The sequence below is a fragment of the Desmodus rotundus genome, chromosome X, assembly GCF_022682495.2.
Source record: "Desmodus rotundus isolate HL8 chromosome X, HLdesRot8A.1, whole genome shotgun sequence".
In the NCBI taxonomy this organism is placed as follows: domain Eukaryota; kingdom Metazoa; phylum Chordata; class Mammalia; order Chiroptera; family Phyllostomidae; genus Desmodus; species Desmodus rotundus.
This window is the reverse complement of record NC_071400.1, coordinates 27,622,264-27,628,263: the sequence shown is the minus strand read 5'-3', so window position 1 is coordinate 27,628,263 and position 6,000 is coordinate 27,622,264.

The following is a 6,000-nucleotide window of genomic DNA, read 5'->3' as shown; positions in this document are numbered from 1 at the left end:
ATTGATTCAATCTAATTACTAGTTATAGGTATATTCATATTTTCTATTTTTAAATTCAATCTCTGTATGTTCAGTGTTTCTAAGAATTGTCCACTTCAACGTAATTATAAAAGTTTTTGGATTAATATTGCTCACAATACTTCTAATGATCATTTTTACTGTTGTAGAACCAGTAGTAATGTCCCTATTCTCATTTCCAATTATAGTAAGTTAAGTTCTACTCTCTTTTCTCAGTCAATCTAGTTAAAGATTTAATTGATCTTTTGAAAAAACCAAACCTTTGTTTTGTTTAGTTTCTCTGTGTTTTTCTTCTTTATTTATCTTTATTTTATTCTTCATTACTCCCTTCCTCCTATTGTTATAGATATTCGACTGCTTTCCAGAACTTCTATAAGATTGTTTAAGCCATTTTTGGTAGATTTTCTTCTTGTTTTTATTTATTTATTTATTTTGATGTTTCTGTGGGGAAATAAAGACATGGTGCTGTCTTGTATATCATTGAGGTTACATAATTTTTCCCTTGCCTAGACCATGAAGAGCAGAAACATCAACTAGCATCTGATTTCGATAAAGCTGGCATACAACTTGAAAAAATGCTTAATATTGAAAGTAAAATTAATTAAATAATTCAATAATTTATTCTTTTGAATTGTAGCTTAATATGACTGTTATTTACAGGCTTAGGTAGAAAATTTAAAATCTTAATCTCAGTTGAGTGCTGCTTTTGAGCCCTCTGTTTCTAGGGTAAAATGAAAACACCATACATTTTCTCACATAATGAGAGGATGACAGGTTTTAGGATTAGGGACATAAAAATAACTGAAAGAAGAATTGAGTAGTTATCAAAAGATATCATTTATCATATAAATTTTTAGCAGCTTTGCTCCTGTCCCACAATCTTCCAACAATATAGAAAATGACCAAGAGATCCCTGAAAATTGGTTATTTAGTAGCTCAAACAATTAAAAATAGAAAGTTTTTAATTGTTTATTGTGGCTTCATTTTATTTTCACTATATGAAGACCAACAAATCATCCAGCTAGAATTAATTTGTCTAACTTTAAAGCACCTCTTAGGCCTAAATTTCTAAAATTCTAAGACTACAATATTATAAATGTAACAGAGAGGAAGAATGACAAATATTCAAGGTTTCTTCCAACTGAGGAGGATTATTTTACTGTTAGCTAGATTCCTAGGCCATTGTGATACAGATCAGGTTAATGGATATAATGAATGAAAGGACTAAAACCAGACTGAATATTTTATCAAATTGGTTAAATGAGAGTTTCTCATGGAAAAGTAAAAATAGGAAAGAGGAAAGCAGAGGGAAATATTAGGCTAAAAATTAAAGCCCAATATCAATTGATTTAAGAAAAAATCTCTAGGTATTTATGAAGATATGTGGAGGGATGTAGTCATCTGCCTTACATGAGGCTTTGGGGAGGAGAATATTTTTAAGCCTTCCTGGGTGTTATGAATGAAAATTTCCTTTATAATGTTATAGAAAACTTCAGTAAACATACTTTGGATATTATACAAGTGTTCTGTGGCATGAAAAATCTATGGATCCTCAGGTCACAAGCAGTTTGGCATTTTAATGACTACATAACAAAGTAGAATGTTTCTAATTTTTAGTCCTACATATAAAAACAATCAATTTCCTCCTTAATGTTGAGAATATATTAGTTTATGTATTTTGTTATAATTAATTCAAAACTCAAACTGGTTTAAGCCATTAAAAGGATTTATTGGCTAACAGATCTGCAAATCCAGAGGAAAAGTAGAGAAAACAAGATTGTCTAATTTGATAATGTGAATCATCTAGTTTCCTTCTGCTTTTATTTTTCCATAGTCTTGGGTTTATTTCTGGGCTCTATATATTCTGTTACATTGATCTATATGTCTGTTTCTATGCCATCAACATATCATCTTGATTACTATAGCCTTGTAGTATAGTTTGATACAAGATAGCATTATGCCTCCAACTTTATTCTTCTTTCTCAAAATTTCAGTGGCTACTCAGGGTTTTTAGTGGTTCTATACAAAATTTTGGATTATTTGTTCTAGTTCTATGAAATAATGCCATTGGTATTTTGATAGAAATTGTATTGAATCAACACATTGTTTTGGGTAGTATGGACATTTCAATGATGTTAATTCCTCTTACCCATGAACATGATAAATGCTTCCAGTTATTTGTATCTTCTTCAATTTCTTCTTCAGTGTCTTATAATTTTCCAAGTACAGGTATTTTACCTCCATGGTTAAATTTATTTGTAGGTACTTTTGATGCAACCGTAAATTGTATTATTTTCTTAGTTTTACTTTCTGACAGTTCACTATTGGTGTAGAAAAAATGCAACCTATTTCTGAACATTTATTTTATATTCTGCTACTTCACTGAATTTATTTATCAGTTCTACTAGTTTTTTTGGTATAATCCTTAGGGTTCTTTATATACAGTATATTGTCATCTGCAAATTATGAGTTTTACCTCTTCCTTTCTAATTTGGATTCCTTTTATTTCTTCTTGTTGTCTGATTGCTGTGGCTAGGACTTCCAGTACTATGTTCAATAAAAGTGGTGAAAGCAGACATTCCGCCCTGTTCCTGATCTTAAGAGAAACACTTTTAGTTTTCCCTCATTGAGTTTTGGAAGATTTTGTGTTTCTAAGCATCTATCCATTTAATCCATGTTGTCCAATTTGTCGGCATATGGTTGGACATATTTTCTTACAATCCTTTGTACTTCTTTGGTGTCAGTTTTTATTTCCTGTTTCATTTCTGATTTTATTTATTGGGGTCCTCTTTGTTTTTTTATAAGTCTAGTTAAAAGTTTGTTACAGGGAAACAACAGTAGAGACGATGAAGCCAAGAATCAAATCAATGATTTGGAACACAAGGAAATGAAAAACACCCAGTCCCAATAGCAAAAGAAAAAAGAAACCAAAAAAAATGAGGATAGTGTAAGGAGCCTTGTGGAAAACTTAAGGCATACAAATATTCACATCATGGGGTTGCTAGAAGGAGAATGGAGAGAACAATAAATTGAAAACCTATTTGAAAAACAATAATGACAGAAAACTTCCCTAACTTGGTGAAGGAAAAGAGACATACAAGTCCAGGAAGTATACTGAGTCCCAAACAAGATGAACCCAAAGAGGCGCATGCCAGGGCACATCATAATTAAAATGCCAAAGGTTAAAGGCAAAGAAAGAATCTTAAAAGCAGCAAAGAAAAGCAGTTAGTTACCTACAAGGAAGCTCCAATAAGACTGTCAGCTGATTTCTCAAAAGAAAATTTACCAGAGGAATTGGCATTCAAAGTGATGAAAAGGAAGGACCTACAATTAATATTACTCTACTCAGCAAAGCTATCATTTAGAATCAAAGGACAGATAAAGATCTTCCCATACAAGAAAAAGCTAAGAGTTTATCACCACTAATCCAGTATTATATAAAATGTTAAAGAGTATTATTGAAGAAAAAGAAGAACAACAACAAATATGAATAATAAAATGACAATAAATACCTATCTATCAACACTTGAGCCATAAAGCAAAATAAACAAATGAGCAGAACAAAACAGACTCAGAGATACAGAGAACATTTTGAGAGTTGCCAGATGGGGGATGGGTGAAAAAGGTAAATGGATTAAGAAGTACAAATTTGTTGTTACAGAATAGTCATGGGAATGTAAAGTACAGCACAGGTAATATAGACAATAATCTATTAAGTGCATGTGGTGTCAGATGGGTACGAGATTTATCAGGATGATCATGTAGTAAGTTATATAATGTCTATCTAATCACTGTGGTGTATACATGAAACAAACATAATAACTCATGTCAATTGTAATTGAAAAATAAAAATTATTTAAAATGGAAAAAAAAAAAAGCCCTGGCTGAGTTTCTCAGTTGGTTGGACTGTAGTCCTGTGCACCAAAAGATTGCAGGTTCGATCTTTAGGCAGGGAACATAGCTAGGTTTCAGGTTTGATCCCCACTCAGGTGCATACAGGAGGCAACTGATCAATGTATTTCCCTGGACAATAATTTGCTTTAATTTAATAATGTGTCACCCTTTATTCATGCCATTTGAAAGCCATGATTAATTGATAATGTTACACTTTTGAGAGGGAGGACCTATGCCCCAGTAAAAGTTGTTCATCAACACATATAATAATAATTTATACTTGATCTAAAAACTTATTTACCTTCTCATTTGAATTACAAAGAGAACCTAGCTTAACATATATTCTAATTTTTTTCTTTGCTTGGAGACATTAGATGCTATTTGTTTATAACTAATTTACTTAATGAATTTATTATTCTTCAACATACTCATTTAGAGGGTGAAATAGGAAGGAGAATGGTGGAAAACTAAGAGAATAGAGTCTATTAATTTTAATCAACAACATAGACACTGTATAAGTAAACTATCTGGATTTCATTGTACTTGAAATGTCCTTATAAAAATCCACTGCTTTGAATAGCCCTTAATTTTCTCTTTAAACAAGAAATATTTCAAGAAGGAACTCAAGGAAATTGGAAGAGAAATGTGTGTTGACATATGTGCGAGCCTTCCAGTGCTCTGCTGCCAGGTAAAATGAGTCCACTGGAGTCACAATCCGTTTCTTCCACAGCTGCAAGGCGGCTGGAGGCACATTTCACTACTTGTTAGTGCAGATCCAGTCCATTTGGAAACTGTCATGGGAAATAACAATTTGACGTTTAATAATTCATTTGTTACTAAAAGCCAATAGTTTGGAATGGTATGTGAGGCATCCCACATTTAATAGCAAGAGCTTGAGCTATTGGTGGCAAGGTCATAACAACTTACTGTTTTTTGAGGCTTGAAGTTTAATAAGTAAGTACAAGAAAAGAATGGCTCTTTATATACACATGACAACTCATGGAAAATTTTGCTTTATTAGTTCTGCAAATGAGTAAACATTTCCTTTTAAAAATTAACAATGTTTTTGTGAAGACACAAAATTTATGAAATACTCTTTTCCTGATAAAGTATACTTGTAGAAAGGATTAAACTTATTTATGTGATGAAGATAGAAAATACTCCAGAGATTTTATATGTATTATATTACTTAAGCTCCAAAAACTTGTGATATTAGTATCACCCCCATTTCACAGATTAAAAAATGAGATTATTAAAACACTAATTCAATTGCAAAAGATGACACAACTAATCAGTGAATTAACTGGATTTAAAGACAGCTTTATCCAATTACAAAGCCTGTATAACTGCTACTACATTAAGCTATTCCTCAAAATTTGTAGGCTGATATTATCCAAGATTAATGTTCATTGGGATCATTTTGATGGTTAAAAATGAATACATTAAAAAAATAAAAGAATATCACCTTAACCAACCCTTGGAGGAGTGCTAAAAATCTACCTTTATGAATATACTTTTTCTTTTAATAATTTGTATCAGTTTTTTTAAAAAAAATAGAGACACCTTGGAGAGTACAGCATGTGTGCCAGAATTCTCCAAGTTTTGGTCCATAGGACATTAGATCTGAGGGATTTTTAAAAGAATTGTGTTATCTTACAAAAGAGTCAACTTAGTTGGCAAGATGTTGGGATAAACAAAGTTAAGCAGATTTCTTCACCATAGAACTTTTCCAAGATTTTAATATGTTTATATGAATGGCAACATTCTAAAAGGCACTATTGGAAACACAGTTCTCCTAAATGTATTTTCCATAGGAACTTACTTTACCAAGTGTGTTACACAGAACACCATCTTGAAAAATACTCATATTCTTTCAGTGACTGACACCCAGAGTGAAGGAAGAGAAGCAGATTTGCTAAAGAAATTGGGACAAGTTTTGAGTACCTCGGAGTCACAGAGATGTCTCCAGAAATGGAAGAGTTCAGGGAGTTTAGAGCCCTTTCTGACAAACTGTGTATTTTATAAATTTACTTAAGTTTGACTGCATTTCAAGAAATATCAAGAAAGCAGCACTTTTATGTTCTTAAC